At 47.7% G+C, this 16,826-nt stretch overlaps 1 protein-coding gene across 6 annotated transcripts in view; it reads left to right on the top strand.

Moving 5' to 3' along the window:
- Positions 1 to 16,826, top strand: part of LZTS3 (leucine zipper tumor suppressor family member 3) — a 141,252-nt gene that overhangs the window by 85,397 nt on the left and 39,029 nt on the right. The window contains exon 1 of one of the 6 annotated variants that reach the window (XM_048846363.2): positions 932 to 1,333. The exons of 4 other annotated variants lie outside the window; for them this stretch is intronic. The gene's annotated coding sequence lies outside the window, so the exon portion shown is untranslated. Of the gene's footprint in view, positions 1 to 931; positions 1,334 to 16,826 lie in introns of those variants that run through there. One more of the 6 variants, XM_048846361.2, reaches the window with a different exon arrangement.

The raw sequence follows: 16,826 nt of genomic DNA, 5'->3' as shown, positions 1-16,826 counted from the left end.
GGATTTTTTCTAGGTAATAAGTGTGAGCTAAATCGACGGAGCTGTTTTCAGTTATTTGAGTATGACGAAAATATATTATTCCTCAAATGTCAGACTGGGGTTTAATTTGTAGATTGTAATGAGACTTTTTTTTCTTTAATGAAGTCACATAGAAGATAAAATTAGGCAGTTTTAAAGTTATGTATCTTTAGGCTGCCTCAAAATCAGAATTTACAGAAGGTGCCTGCAAACTTTAGTAGGTGCTCGAGTTTGAAAATTGGGGCCCATTAAGATTAGAAAGCTCGTCTGATGATTTTTAAGTACCTCAGTTAATTATCTTTTTAAGCATAACTGAAAATTTTCTGCCAAATTAAGTAATGGTACTTTTACACTATCCATTAATGAGTGACCAAAATTATTTCAGCCATCTTTCTTCCTTTCTGGTGGGTCTGCCACTGGAGTATATATGCAGTGTTGTAGCCCTGTTGGTCCCAGGATGTTAGAGAGACATCTTTTATTGGACCAGCTGGAGTATATGGTAACATTGAGAGGGGGAGGGGGAGAAGGGGAGTGGCTCATATGTGGGCGATAGATTATGTGGGTTTGGGGCCGGTTTTCCGAACGTGGAGTGAGTTTAGGTTGCCTGATTTTCAGGGGCTGTGTGTGAGCACGTAAAATCAAGCCCCTGTAAGGGGTCTCAGGTTGAGTCCCCCCAGAAATAGGCACTCGGAATCACTCTGTAAAATCTTGGCATTAACTCCTGAGTGGGGCATGGCGTAATTCCACACTGATATTTTTTTTTTCCAAAGCTTGCATCTTGCAAGGAAAGAGTTAATGAAATTTAAGTGCTTGGCGGGAGCCGTTCCCTGGTATTAGCCAATCAGAGGGGGCAGAGGTTCAGCTCTGTGCCTGTGCTAAGGTAACAGGTGATTTGTTGTTTACAACATGTAGTTTTGTCGAGTCCCCTCAGGCACCGAGGGCAGGGGTTGGGAGAGCATGGAAGGAAAAACCTCTTGATCGTGGAGGTACACGTGCAGCTAGCTTACTTCTGCTGAAAACATTTTCTGCTTTAGTCTCTTAAAGGAAGCTCTGGGTAAGGTGTCACTATGGCACTCCTTTGTTAGAGAGCACGCTTCCCAGGAAGAGTGGAAACAGCAGAGAGCAGCCAGCCAGGACAAGGAGTGCAATGCCTTGCCGTCCTGTGTGCACAAGGGAAGAGCATCTATCCGTCAACTCAGTGGATTATGTTAACCAGGAGCAGCCTTGCCACACTGTGATGGACAGAGAGGAAATACATACCCCAGGTTTACGGCTGTTCTGACCATTTGTGTGGTGAAGGAGTTGGAAAGATTGGGTATGGTATTGTTTTCATTTCCTGCCTAATGATTAAAGGTCTAGAAAACATGACCTGTGAGGGAAGATTGAAAAATCTGGGTTTGTTTAGTCTGGAAAAGAGAAGACTGAGAGGGGACATGGTAACAGTTTTCAAGTACATAAAAGGTTCTTACAAGGAGGAGGGAGAAAAATTGTTCTCCTTAACCGTTGAGGATAGGATAAGAAGCAATAGGCTTAATTTGCAGCAAGGGAGGTTTAGGTTGGACATTAGGAAAAACTTCTTAACTGTCAGAGTGGTTAAGCACTGGAATAACTTGCCTAGGGAGGTTGTGGAATCTCATCATTGGAGATTTTTAAGAGCAGGTGGGACAAACACCTGTCAGGGATGGTCTAGATCAGTGCTTCTCAAGCTATCTGATGCGGGGGACTGGCAATTTTTTTTTCCAGTGTGCGCGCAGACCGGCAGCCGATGGCTCGTGGACCAGCACCGGTCCGCGGACCACCACTTTGAGTAGCACTGGTCTAGATAATCCTTAGTCCTGCCATGAGTGCAGGGGACTGGACTAGATAACCTCTTGAGGTCCCTTCCAGTTCTATGATTCTAAACAGCAGCCACCTTTCACTCCAGGGGTGGCTGCTTTTTGAGACATGAGTGTAGGGTTGTGTGTATGTATTTATACCGCGCTGAACTGGGTATTGTGGGGGTGCACCACTGCCCTCTACTGGAGAGCATCAAAACTGCTCTACTGTGTACCATAGGGCCCATGCAGCTTGTGGAGCTTATCATAAGTGGTAGGGGACTGGGGTGGTGGAATAGTAGGGTCTGACTTTGGAGCTGTTGCAGTGAAGTTTTGAGTATGTGGAGCACACAGCTGTCTGATATGACACTGCTGCATGTAGGGAGCAAAGGAGTTGCAAGTTTGTAACTGAGAATGTACCCTATGCTTTGTAAAGTCCTTTGGGAGCCTTCAGCTTGAAAGGTGTTGTATGAGGCTTAGATAATAGTCACGTCCCTGTGTCATGCCTTTTATTTGCAGTGTTTGTGCCATTCTTACTGACAGTAGAAATGCAAATTATTCAGGCAACCCCAATACAAACCATAAGGTCTAATATTTATGGCAGCAGGATTTCTAAGCAACGTAGGAACTGGCTTATTCTCCAGCCAGGCCGCTCCCAGCCAGGGCGGGGTGGGAGGGAAATGAATAACGAGAATATTTCCATTGGTAGTGGTGTGTTGCGGGGCTGTAGGTTGGAGCTGTATCACTGCCCTTGAAATTCCTCATGCCCAGTTAATTATAAGCCGAGGCTGGATTCACAATACTGAGTGGTTAAAACCTTGGCGAGGGAGGTGGAGGTGGCGGCGGCTTGATCTGAAAAAGGGCATGGTTTGTAAACACACCTTGAATTTTTTTCTTTCTCTACCCGTGAGACTGTTGGGGAGGCTGGAGTGAGAGGTGGTCACCTTAGCTTGCTGGCGCCAGGGACATCAGCCAGCTGGCTCTGGGTGCACGTCCCACTGTGGAACAGGAGATGAGACTGGTGGCTCTGATCCTCAGTGGAGCTACACCAATTCACATCCACTGAGCATCTGGCCTGTGCACTACCAATGCTTTTCACAACTCGCTCATTTAATAGACTCCTCACTGCATTCCAAAGGGATCATTTATAACAGGGTTCTCAACCAGGGGTACGCGTACCCCTGGGGGTACGCAGAGGTCTTCCAAGTGGTACATCAGCTCATCTAGATATTTGCCTACGTTTACAACAGACTACATAAAAGCACTAGTGAGTCAGTACAAACTAAAATGTCATATAATTACTTGTTTATACTGCTCTATATACTATACACTGAAATGAGCATGCAATATTAATATTCCAATTGATTTATTTTATAGTTATATGGTAAAAAGTCAGAAATTTTTCAGTACTAGTGTGCTGCGACACTTTTGTATTTTTATGTCTGATTTTGTGAGCAAGTAGTTTTTCAGTGAGGTGAAATTTGTGGGTACGCAAGACAAATCAGACTCCTGAAAGGGGTACAGTAGTCTGGAAATGTTGAGAGCCACTGATTTAGAATGTAAGAACAGCTATACTGGGTCAGTGGTCTGTCTGGCCCAGTGCCAGATGCTTCAGGGAAAACGAAGAGAATGGGACAATTATCAGGTGATCCATCCCCTGCCGTCCAGTCCCAGCTTCTGGCAGTCAGAGGTTTAGGGACACCCAGAGCCTGGGGCAATGCAGAAACCATGCTCAAATAAATTGGTTAGTCTCTAAGGTGCCACAAGTACTCCTTTTCTTTTTGCGAATACAAACTAACACGGCTGCTACTCTGAAACATGTGTGATTGTAGAACAAAGCCCTTCCAGGCCACTCGGTGCCTTAACAAAACAACACTAAGGTGCTGGGCAGCCCATAGCTCCTGGGTGTGACTTGCGTGGACATCCAGTGAGTCACACTTCTCTAACTGAGGGCAGAATCAGGCCTGTTAATTAACCATAACTGGGCAACGTGCCTGAGTAAATCCCTAAGAGGGTGGAAATCTCCATGCAAACATAGGGCCCAATCCTGGAAGGTACTGACCCCTTCAATTCTCGTTGTGGAGTGGAAGGTGCTCAGCACCTTACAGGATTACGTCATTTGAACGCAGGGAGGTGTCCACATCAAAATCACAGTTCCAGACTCCCCTGAACTTCAGGAAAAATTGGATCCAAATCCAGATACAAACGCTGCAGTTCTGGAACCAAGAAATCAAACCTTGAACGTAGCCCTGACATGTGCCACTAATGTGCTTCTGCATAAAACAAGGGAGAGGGAATTCCACTGCTGAGGGCTCTGGATGTAAAGGATCCTGTCATGTTCATGGTCTCTCTTTGCTCACTGTGCCCAAGCTTGTAGCATCAGCTCGCTACCTGGCACTTCTTTGGGGAAGAGCTCATAAGTCTCTCTTAGCCCATAGCTGGGAAGCGGAGTCCACCAAATGGTGTTGCCTCAATGATACCGATAGAAGCTGAGCATAGAATCATAGAATATCAGGGTTAGCAGGGACCTCAGGAGGTCATCTAGTCCAACCCCCTGCTCAAAGCAGGACCAGTCCCCAACTAAATCATCCCAGACAGGGCTTTGTCTAGCCTGATCTTAAAAACCTCTAAGGAAGAAGATTCCACCGCCTCCCTAGGTAACACATTCTAGTGCTTCACCACCCTCCTAGTGAAAAAGTTTTTCCTAATATCCAACCTAAACCTCCCCCTCTGCAACTTGAGACCATTGCTCCTTGTTCTGTCATCTGCTACCACTCAGAACAGTCTAGATCCGTCCTCTTTGGAACCCCCATTCAGGTAGTTGAAAGCAGCTATCAAATCCCCCCTCATTCTTCTCTTCCGCAGACTAAAGCATAGAGGGATCTAGGGTGGTACGTGGCTCGCTGGTAATATGGCCAGTTGGCTGCCCCCTCTCACTCCCTGTGTGTTGGAGGCTTTGAGCTAGAATCTCCCCTGCGTCTCTGGGTGGCCCCCAGGAGCAGGGGTAGTAGTTACAGCTACCTGCTCACGGCATCGCCTGGGTGTAAGTTAGAGCAGCGAGGGGCTGCCCTACTTACACCACTGGGCAAGGGGCCTTATGGATGCTATTCCAGTGGAGGAGCTGCACGTCCTATGCTGCGGGGTGAGGGTGGTCAGCTCTGCCAGCTTCATACCAGCAGAGAGCAGGCGTGGTGGAAGCTCCCTAAAAGTGTGTGTGGGGGGGTCCACTGGTGCCTGAACTGTGGCCCCGCCCCCTCTTCCCTTGAGGCCCCGCCCCATACCACCTCTTCCCCAAGATCTTGCCCCCTTCTTGCTCCTCTCTGCCTGCTTCCCTCCCCCGCCCCCCCCGGTCACTCGCCCTTATTGGTGGTAAAAAGTGATTAGGCCTTGGCCCCCGGACTCCCCCCCATTCCGATGCCCTTGGCAGAGAGTCTCCCTTTGCTAGGGGAAATCTCTGCTGGCTGTCTGCAGCCACAGCCCAGCTCCCTTGTGGTACCTGCTGGGTACAAAGGGGCTGGATCATAACGGAGAATCTGGCCTTTAGTCTTCTCTAACCTGTCCCTCAGCACTGGAACTTTTATTCCATTTACATGGGTCTGACTTGTGCCAAGAACATTCCATGGTAACTCTTCAAGCCCCCAAGGATTCAGTACTGCTTAGTACTTACGTGGTGCTTTTCCTCTGGAACTCTCAAAGGGCTGTACCAAGGTCAGCACCAAGCAGTATCCGTGTTTCTCAGATGGGGGAAACTGAGGCACAAGCAGGTCAAGGGACTTGCCTAAGGTCACACAGGGATTTTGTGGCAGAGCTCAGAAGGGAACTCAAGTCTCTTAACTCTGTCTTCCCATTGGTCCACCCTGCCCCTCTCTTCCCACTCTCTGTTCGCACCTGGCTCAGTATGCAAATAAGCTTGCAATATTCAAATAGCCGGAGTGGGAGCCAGGTATCAGTTACCTTCACCTGAAAGGAACGTCTCCAAGGTATGTCACCTTCAGCTGACCTGCCCTACGCTCGGTCTACACTAGAAAACTAGGTTGGCATAACTACGCTGCTCAGGGGTGTAAAAATCCACATCCCTGAGTTGTGGCATAGTTAAGTCGACCTAAGTCCCCATGTAGACAGTGCTAGGTCCACAGAAGAATTCATCCATCACCCTAGCTACCATCTTTCGGGGAGGTGGATTAGCTACACTGATGGAAGAACCCCTCCCATAGGCATAGGTAGTGTTTACACTGAAGCACCATAGTTCACACTGGCCTGGTCAGCCACTCACGTGTTCACAGAAACCAAACCAACCGGTGTTGTGCTGGCCATCTTTGAACCCGAAGGACAAACAACATAGCTGTGCCACCGTAGCATTTTAAGTGTAGACAAGCTCTTAACTCCAAGACCTTAAGAACCTATTTTTTCAGTCTAGTTACAGAACTCTTTATATGGTACCCATATGTACATGTCACAATGGTTATGCTGGCCAGTGGGCTACTGGCTCTCAGCAGAGACCTCACATCTACCCTTTGATGACTTGTTATGCAGACATCTGACCTAGGGGTTCCCTGTAAAACCCTATGTACCCCCCGTGCTCTGTACCAGTTGGCACCAAGGGTCCCTGAGTCTACAGGTGCCAACTTTCTAAAGTGCCAGGGGGTGCTTGACCCCTGGCTCTGCCCCAGGCCCTGCCCCCACTCCACCCTTTCCCCCAAGGCCCCACCCCTGCTCCACCTGACCCTGCCTCTTCCCGCCCCCATTCCACCCCACCACGCCCCTTCCTGCCCAGTTCCACCCCCTCCGCCCCGAGAGCCTCCTGAATGCTGCGAAACAGCTGATCGAGGTGGGCAGGAGAGATGGGGAAGGGCCGATTTGTCAGGCGCTCCAGTGGGCAGGAGGCACTGGGAGCTGATGGGGGGGCTGCCGGTGGGTGCTCAGCACCCACCATTTTTCCCCTGTGGGTGCTCCGGGGCGACCCATTGTACGAACACAGAATAGCAGACGGGTACACTGAGATTCTGGCCCCTCCCCCTCCATTGCCATATATTTCACAAAACCAGCTTGAAGAGTGATGATCTTCTTGAAAAGAAAGGCCAAGACCCCACCCTCTTTGCCAACAGAACCAGGAGATATTGGCAACCCTCATGAAGGAGAAAGGAAGGGCTCTGGACTGGGCTAACTAAGGGAAATTTAATGTCCAGTGATCTACAGGAGGTCAGACTAGAAAGATGATCTAATGGTCCCTTCTGACCTTAAACTCTAGGCGCTCCCTGTAAACATCCACAAGGTCACTTCACTGTTTTCCTTCAGATCCCTCCTTAAAACTTCCTTTCCTGTGGTGCCTTCAAGAAACTTGACAACGGTTAGGCTGCTGGTGTGCAGAGAGCACTGCCCGTCACGGTGACCGGAACTGTCTCATTGTTTCCTTGTAATTGCCCCCATCTGTCTGTACCCATCTCTTGTCTTCTACTTAGATCAGAAGCTCTTTTGGGCAGGGGCCATCCGTTTTTTTGTTCTGTGTTTGTACAGCACCTCACACAGTGGGGCCCTGGGCCATGACTAGAGCTCCCAGCCACTACGATAACACTAATAATAATAAATAGTAATGCATCTATGAAGATTAGCCTCTTTAGAAACTAAGTCCTGGAGGAATCAGACTGTACCTGGAAGCTTCTGCAAGATCTATCTTACATTTTTTATTATGGGCTGTGGGCCAGGTTTACAAAGCGCCAGATTCTGACAGTCCTAAGAGCATTGTGCAGCATTTTACTCCGCAACTAATCCCACGGCGTCCTAAAGCAGGGTGTTACTCAAGAGAAGATGTAGGACCAGATAATCCCCTTGATCCACTGCAGAGCTCCTGCTGATAGCAGGATGGGGCTTACACAGAGATCAAGGGTAGCATGCGTTCCTTGTGTAGTCACTGTGGGCTTTCCAAAAGCTCGCCCCATTGGCTTAACTGTGCTCTCACTGACTCCAGTGGGACTTCACTTTTGCAAACCACGCCCGATACTTTTAGGGCTTGCTAGTCTTTGTCCCTCGCTAGTCTTTCATAGAATCATAGAATATCAGGGTTGGAAGGGACCTCAGGGGGTCATCTAGTCCAACCCCCTGCTCAAAGCAGGACCAATCCCCAACTAAATCATCCCAGACAGGGCTTTGTCAAGCCTGACCTTAAAAACTTCTAAGGAAGGAGATTCTACCACCTCCCTAGGTAACGCATTCCAGTGTTTCACCACCCTCATAGTGAAAAAGTTTTTCCTAATATCCAACCTAAACCTCCCCCACTGCAACTTGAGACCATTACTCCTTGTCCTGTCCTCTTCTACCACTGAGAATAGTCTAGAACCATCCTCTCTGGAACCACCTCTCAGGTAGTTGAAAGCAGCTATCAAATCCCCCCTCATTCTTCTCTTCTGCAGGCTAAACAATCCCAGTTCCCTCAGCCTCTCCTCATAAGTCATGTGTTCCAGACCCCTAATCATTTTTGTTGCCCTTCGCTGGACTGTCTCCAATTTATCCACATCCTTCTTGTAGTGTGGGACCCAAAACTGGACACAGTACTCCAGATGAGGCCTCACCAATGTCGAATAGAGGGGGACGATCACGTCCCTCGATCCGCTGACAATGCCCCTACTTATACATCCCAAAATGCCATTGGCCTTCTTGGCAACAAGGGCACACTGCTGACTCATATCCAGCTTCTCGTCCACTGTCACCCCTAGGTCCTTTTCCGCAGAACTGCTGCCTAGCCATTCGGTCCCTAGTCTGTAGCAATGCATTGGGTTCTTCCGTCCTAAGTGCAGGACCCTGCACTTATCCTTATTGAACCTCATCAGATTTCTTTTGGCCCAATCCTCCAATTTGTCTAGGTCCCTCTGTATCCTATCCCTGCCCTCCAGCGTATCTACCACTCCTCCCAGTTTAGTATCATCCGCAAATTTGCTGAGAGTGCAATCCACACCATCCTCCAGATCATTTATGAAGATATTGAACAAAACCGGCCCCAGGACCGACCCCTGGAGCACTCCACTTGACACCGGCTGCCAACTAGACATGGAGCCATTGATCACTACCCGTTGAGCCCGACAATCTAGCCAACTTTCTACCCACCTTATAGTGCATTCATCCAGCCCATACTTCTTTAACTTGATGACAAGTAAGCATGTGTCTCCTATCTCTGTTACCCTCCTTCATTCCCTCTGATCATCTTACACCCCACTTTATCTTCGGTTGGATTGTAAGTTCTTCAAGGCAGCAGGAACTCACCTTACCTGATCACTCTCAGTACAGTGTGTATGGTTTGTTTGTTTCATGTTCTCTATGTATATAAATCTCCCCACTGTCTTTTCCACTACATGCATCCGATGAAGTGAGCTGTAGAGAGGGAAGCCGGTGATCAATGTCTCTGAAAATCAAGCCATTGCTGCTGGGAAATGATACCTCCCAACCCCTGTTCCATGCGTCTCTGGCTCTTTCTGCCACGATAGAACCTTTAACCTTCTAACCTACCTGGCTGATCACTGTTCTCCGGTAATGGACAGGACACACAGGGTAGTATAAAATCACCTTTTTAATTGTATTAATGACAGCTATTTTTTGCTCATGTACATGGCCGTGTTTTTTTCCCATGCTGAGTAAATTGAAGGTTGTTTCATTACTACTTTGTCATTTGCCAGCCAGCAAATTCCTTGTCTACACTAGGGACAATAAACAACCTGGAAGGCTTGTAGAATGCTTTGTGCCTATGCACTAAAATGCCCCAAGAGGTCTAACAGTTGGGTAGCACAGCCAGCCTTCCAACGGGTTTAATACCTGGTTAAAGCTTCACCAGTTCATTCTGAACCAGTTTAGTCCCAGTGTGGATGCTAACAAGCTGAAACAGTACAGCTAGTCTTCCTGTTACTGGCCTGGCACCATCTCCCAGAATACGCTTCTGCTGGGAGCCGAGGCGGGCGTTATGGGATAGGTACCCAGAGGGCACTGCAGTTAAAATGGTTTGGGGGCGGTTCAGCATGGCTAGTGGGGGTTCACTGAGCCGTTCGTTCTTAAATGGGTTCAGTTACAGCTCGTTCACTTCTCTAGGGTGGATCTGGCCAAAATGGAGGCTTAGCATGTCCAGAGTCTCCTGGACAAAGGCTCTAGATGTATGTCTATGCTGCAGTGAAACACCCGCAGCTGACCCATGTCAGCTGACTCAGGCTCAGGCTAGGGGCTGTTTAATTGTGGTGTACACGTTCAGATTCAGTCTGGAGCACAGGCTCTAGGACCCTCCCCTTTCATGTGTACACCACAGCCCTGTAACCCGAGTCCCTTGAGCCCAAGTGTGCAGTGTGAGACACACCCTAGTTGTTATTTAAGAACCATCCAGGAGGGAACCGTGCAGATTAAAGACTATTTTCTTCGCAAAATGATCCCTTGGCATCTCCAAGTGGAAAGCAGCAGCACCAGTCTGTAAGAGAGAGATTCCAAACCTGAAAAGCACGGGTGTGTGTGTGTGTGTGTGTGTATTTTTCTCCCCGCAGGTAGGAGAGAACTGACTGGGCCCTGGGACTCCGTTCGTTAGCACGCTTTCATTCCTCGGCCAGTTTTGGGTCGCTTGGCTGAAGTTGTTTCAAGTTGTGACGGAGGAGGAGAACGTTCGGGAGATGTGGGGTTCAGACTCAAAGTGAGCTGTGCTGACTCTGTCTTGTGTTGCTGGTTTCTAATCAGCTGTGGCCAGCACTTCGGGGCTGCAGACCCAGCCAAAAGAAACGTTTTTGAATTGATTCGTGTTGCTGGGAGGGGTGCTTTCAGCACTATCTTGCCAAAGCTGTTGCTCCCAGATTACAATCAAAGCCTCACCCCCAGTGGACATGGTGGCTCTGAAGGGCAAACTGGAATGTTTGTTTTAAAATAAACGCAACTGGACTAGATCCTGCCAGATGCTCAGTCACAATCATTAGCAGCCTTTCAGCCCCACACCTACCCCCTTTCCCATCTTCTCGTTCTCCAACACCACTTCTCTGCAGTCCCTTTACTGCTCTGCTCATGCATGCTGGTGACCCGTGAGGGAAGTCCTATCTCTCTGGCTATGGAAAAAAGCAAGTCTGTCCTCACTGGAGATCACTTGCCGTGTTGTTTTTATTTTTTTGTTTCACTTTCTCATTTCTACCACACAAGGAAATAATGTCTCCATTAGTCACACTTTAGATTAAAGTGCCAAGGGTTGCCATCTCATGGTTTGACAGCAAATCTCTTATCTTTCTGCTGGGCCGAAGGATCACGTAAATTGGAAAGAATCTCAGCTTGCAATTAAAAAAAAAAAAAAAAAAGGTTTCCAGGTCCTGTGGTTGTGGGGAAAAGTCAGAAAACATGAAACTTAAAAGCTCAGACACCAGCAAGCAAATACAAACACCACCAAGTTGTTAGTTCGAAGCCAATCTTACAATTTGGAAGGGGCCTAATGCGTGATTTTTAAGTTTTGAAAATCATGACAGGTGTGGAGAAAGTCAATAAGGATGTGTTATTTACTCCTTCTCATAACACAAGAACAAAGGGTCACCAAATGAAATTAAAAGGAGGACTTGTGGCACCTTAGAGACTAACAAATTTATTTGAGCATAAGCTTTCATGAGTGAGGTGCCACAAGTCCTCCTTTTCTTTTTGCGGATACAGACTAACACAGCTGCTACTCTGAAACCTGTCAAATGAAATTAATAAGCAGCAGGTTTAAAACAAACAAAGGAAGTATTTCTTCACACAACACACAGTCAACCTGTGGAACTCTTTGCCAGAGGATGTTGTGAAGGCCCAAGGGTTCAAAAAAGAACTAGATAAATTCAAGGAGGATAGGTCCATCAATGGTTATTAGCCAGTATGAGCAGGGATGGTGTCCCTAGCCTCCGTTTGTGAGAAGCTGGGAATGGGCAACAGGGGAAGGATCACTTGTTGATTACCTGTTCTCTTCATTCCCTCTGGGGCACCTGGCATTAGCCACTGTCAGAAGACAGGATACTGGGCTAGATGGACCATTGGTCTGACCCAATATGGCTGTTGCCTCGCTCCCAATATGTGGGAGCGAGGCACGAGAAACTCAGCTTCCCGATGGCTGCAGCTTCCTGCTTTCTGAGTGGGTGGAAATGATCCCACTTCTTCCACAGGGTCCCGACAGATTGGGCATGGAGGGAACAGAGCAGGGATCTGATCCACCCTGCGTCACCAGATAACACTTAGGGCTAAGTATCTGAATGGGGGAGGGGTCAGACGCCATTTTTGGCCCTTTTCCTCCCTTGGTTTCAGGGACAGCAGGAGTTACTAAGCAATCTACCCTAACCCTAAACTCTAAAAGTCAAGCGGGGATAATGGCTGTTGACTGGATCTTTCTCTCCTTCCCTCGCTGCCGGATAGGGATCTGTGACTGGGCAGGCCTTTGTGTGTTATATTAAATTTTTTAAAAGGGTGAATTGATCCCCCCTGTGTAACTCCACAGACTTCATGGCGTTGCTTTGGATTTACACTGGTGTAAATGAGATGGGAATCGGGCCCATCGACCGCACTCAATACATAACCACCCCCTAGGGCTCAATTCTAATCTCACTCGGGTGGCTTCATTGGGGCTGCTCCTTATTGACCAGTGCACCAAACTCCGATCAGAATAGGGGTGGATGCGTGCTGGCAATTGGTTTACCACTCTTTAGCAGCACTGAGACCATGGGCCAGTGCCCCAGCCCCATTGTAGCTGCCGTGAAGCAGAGCTTTGAGCTCATTGCAAGATCCCTTGTGATACAGGCTGATTTAAAACATTGCCAATTTCTGCTTGTTTCTTGAAGTGCTTTAAAATAAAACCCTGGCACAAAATTAAGTTACTGGGTAAGATTATTTCTTTAGACTCTCCACAGGGCAGATCTTCCCCTGGTGCAAACTGGTGCAGCTCCACTGTCTTCAGGGAGAGCAAAGGATGTGTCCCAAGGACTGTGCAGATGCTGCATCCGTCCAGTTGCTGTTGGCACAGAGCAGGATCTCCCTGACATGACATAGGCTATCACCGCTCTTCACCTGGCACACAGTAGACTGTAGACGGGCTTTGCTATAACGCCTGTCTTAGTCCCAGTCATTCCTGCAATGCTCCTGTGAAGAGTTTCCCTCTCCTTAAACATTCAGGAGACTTTTGTAATTAAATGCCCAGCGGGCATAGGCCACATGACCAGAAGGGCTATTCTTACTGCAAGGTCAAACGCGTTTACCCCTGTAAGATTTTGATAGCCAGCTTTCACGACTCAGTCTTCTGGTGCTGCTATCCTTTTTCTTTTATTAAAGCAGTTGAAGGCCGGCGCAGGAAATCAATGAGCTGTTTGCTGGATTACTTGACCTTCCTTAAGAATGTGTAACATAAGCAGCTGGTTCTAAAACTGTCTGCGTGAGTCTTGGCTTCAGTGTTTAAAAATGAGTCTAGCACATTGGGGCTGACGGGATATTTTCTCGGTGCTGTAATGGCTTGAGCCAAAGCCCACAGAAGTTGTTGAGAACCTTTCCATTGTCTTCAGTGGGTGTCGGAATGGGCCCTGGTCTGGAAATGTTGGTGAACAGCCCGGGAAAGTCTCCACAATTCAGTTGGCTAGTGTGATACTTTTTTTTTTTTTTAAATGTGTCCAGCTCTGTTGACCAAAAGCCAGAACTTGCAGCCCTTCTAGGAGGAAGGGCTGTATCATTAGTTATAATTTGGGTGACAGGCATGCCTAGAGGCCTCACTGTGTTAGGTGCTGTACGTATATCCTAGTGAGAAAAAGTCCCTGCCCTGATGAACTCACAATTTAAATAGACAAGGCACAAAGGGGTGGGAGGAGACACTGAGTCACACAGAGTGAAGTGACTTGCTCAAGATCATACAACAGGCCAGCAGGAGAACTGGGAACAGTACACACGTCTCCTGATTCCCAGTCCAATGCTGCGTCGTCTGGACGACGCTGTTGTAGAATTAGGTCCTCGGTACAAACTAGGAATGTTCTGTGCGAGTGTGCACGGTTCATACAGTACTGGCCCATGCAATAAGGCAGTGCCACGTTTGTATTCAGCAGGCATAACTGATGTTAGTCATCGTCGTGAGATTGTGACCATGCCCTGTGATATCATTTTCCTACTTGCTCCCTGGGGTGAGCGTTCTCACTGGCAGGATCTCAGCTAGGAAACTCCTTCCTAGAGCCTTACCCTAGTTGCATTCAGAACAAAGTGTGAGACCTGATGAGAGCTTAGCTATTCAGTAGAGTCTGAATAAGGACCTTACTATTGATTGGTTAGTTGTTCGTCAAGTGCTTGGAACACACAAAGACCCCAGAAGTGCTGAGGCATGTCTGAGTCTTACATTTATATAGGGCTGTCATCCAGACAAATCCCAAAGCATCTTAAGATATGTCTGTGTTGCAGCTTGAAACATGCCTCCCAGCCTGGACAGAAAGACTCACGCTAGCTTTGCTCAAGTTAGCGCGCTAAAAATAACAGTGTGAACGCAGTGGCTCGGGCGAACCGCCTGGATACAAGCTCGGGTGGCTAGTCTGAGCCATCCACTCGTGCTGCAGTGTTCCCGCTACTGTATTTTAGTAGCTTGATAGCTTGAGCAAAACTGGTGAGAGTCTTGTCTACCCAGGTTGGGAGGCACCCTCCCCGCTGCAGGTTAGCCATACTTTACAATTGCCAGTAAAGGTTTGGATCTCCCAGTGTGGCCACCTCTAGGGTGGAACATGGCAGCTGTTGAACAGCACACTACAACGCTAAACAACAGTTAAGGACAAGAAAGAAAGAAGCAAGTAAAATCAATAGAAATTTTATAGGGACTGTAGAGAGACAGAATGTAAATAGCCAAGCTGGTGTTTAGCAAGGAGAATGAAGTTAATACCCCTACTTTTGCCAAACATGCTGTGGATCTTTGATGAGTACAGAGTGGCCTCGACCGTGGTTTTATGTTTCCACATCCTCCTGAGGCACTGGTCTGAGTATCTCCTCCAAGGGAAGAGCTCCGCCTGCTGAATGAGCAACACCATCAATAAGTGCTTTAGGACTTATGCTGTTAGGTTCAGTTTGATTGTTAAACTGTTGCTCTTGTCTCATAATAATAATAATACCTAGCTGTCAAGGTTCCTCCCCCACTCTGAACTCTAGGGTACAGATGTGGGGACCTGCATGAAAAACCTCCTAAGCTTATCTTTACCAGCTTAGGTCAAAACTTCCCCAAGGTACAAAATATTCCACCCTTTGTCCTTGGACTGGCCGCTACCACCACCAAACTAATACTGGTTACTGGGGAAGAGCTGTTTGGACGCGTCTTTCCCCCCAAAATACTTCCCAAAACCTTGCACCCCACTTCCTGGACAAGGTTTGGTAAAAAGCCTCACCAATTTGCCTAGGTGACTACAGACCCAGACCCTTGGATCTTAAGAACAATGAACAATCCTCCCAACACTTGCACCCCCCCTTTCCTGGGAAATGTTGGATAAAAAGCCTCACCAATTTGCATAGGTGACCACAGACCCAAACCCTTGGATCTGAGAACAATGAAAAAGCATTCCGTTTTTTACAAGAAGACTTTTAATAAAAAATAGAAGTAAATAGAAATAAAGAAATCCCCCCTGTAAAATCAGGATGGTAGATATCTTACAGGGTAATTAGATTCCAAAACATAGAGAACCCCTCTAGGCAAAACCTTAAGTTACAAAAAAGATACACAGACAGAAATAGTTATTCTATTCAGCACAATTCTTTTCTCAGCCATTTAAAGAAATCATAATCTAACACATACCTAGCTAGATTACTTACTAAAAGTTCTAAGACTCCATTCCTGTTCTGTCCCTGGCAAGAAGCAGCATACATACAGACACAGACCCTTTGTTTCTTTCCCTCCTCCCAGCTTTTGAAAGTATCTTGTCTCCTCATTGGTCATTTTGGTCAGGTGCCAGCGAGGTTACCTTTAGCTTCTTAACCCTTTACAGGTGAGAGGAGCTTTCCCCTGGCCAGGAGGGATTTCAAAGGGGTTTACCCTTCCCTTTATATTTATGACACTAGCTCTTGTCTAGCACTTTTCATCAGTAAATCTCAAAGCTCCTCACAAAAGAGGTCAGTGTTGTTATCCCATTTTGTAGATGGGGGAACTGAGGCACAATGGGGGAACGTGATTTACCCAAGACTACCAAGCAGGTCAGTGGTAGAGCCAGGAATCGAATGACTGGGTTTTCTAAGTCCCAATCCAGTGCTCTATCTGCTAGGCTGCACTGCCTCCCCAAGACAGGGTAAGAAATGGGAATATCTGAAGATGTGGGCTATCCGGAGTAGCTGTCGTGTGGGCTTTGAGTGACTGAGCTAGCACACAGATAGTTACTTGCCCAGGAGAACACCATCCCCGGCCTCTCCAACTTTAGCCTCAGTCTCAGCCTTCTACTGGATGTGGTCCTGTACAAGTAATGAACTTACCAGCCAAGTACAAGCCCTTGCAGTTCCACGCCTTCCCCTGATCAGGAAATCCCCAGCAGTCAACAGTTAGGACAGAACAGGCTGGGTGATTGTAAAGCATCTTCAACCCAAGGGATGCATAGCAGGATGATCGAAGGGCACATGAGGAAAAACTGAGTGCATGCCCTTGAAACAAGTTGATCTGCTCTCTCAGTTCTAGCACAGAAGAGAAAATTGCACTGACTTTCGTCTTACGTGTTTTCTTAAGTGAAGGTGATGCTTTCCCCATTTCTAGGCAGGAGCAGCTGGAAAAGAGTCATGGGAGGCTTCCATTTAAAAAACAACAGCAACAACAAAACCTAGCTCTCATGGTTGCAAAGTTGGCCCTCTGTATGTGAGCGCAGCGTAAATTTATGCAGTGCTGTCTGTCTGAGTCTGCAGGCTGACAGCGCCCATGCTGCCACTGCTGCCAATCAGAACCGTGTGGTCAGCTATGAAACTGGCAAGAATCAGGTCAAGTGTTGCTGGTTGGGAATGCTTGGAGCAGCAGGAGGGGTAGAATCTGGATAATACACTTGTGACTTCTCTGCT

Source organism: Caretta caretta, chromosome 4 (genome assembly GCF_965140235.1).
Source record: "Caretta caretta isolate rCarCar2 chromosome 4, rCarCar1.hap1, whole genome shotgun sequence".
NCBI lineage: Eukaryota > Metazoa > Chordata > Testudines > Cheloniidae > Caretta > Caretta caretta.
The sequence above is the reverse complement of the archived record's forward strand: the minus strand, read 5'-3'. Positions and strand labels throughout refer to the sequence as shown.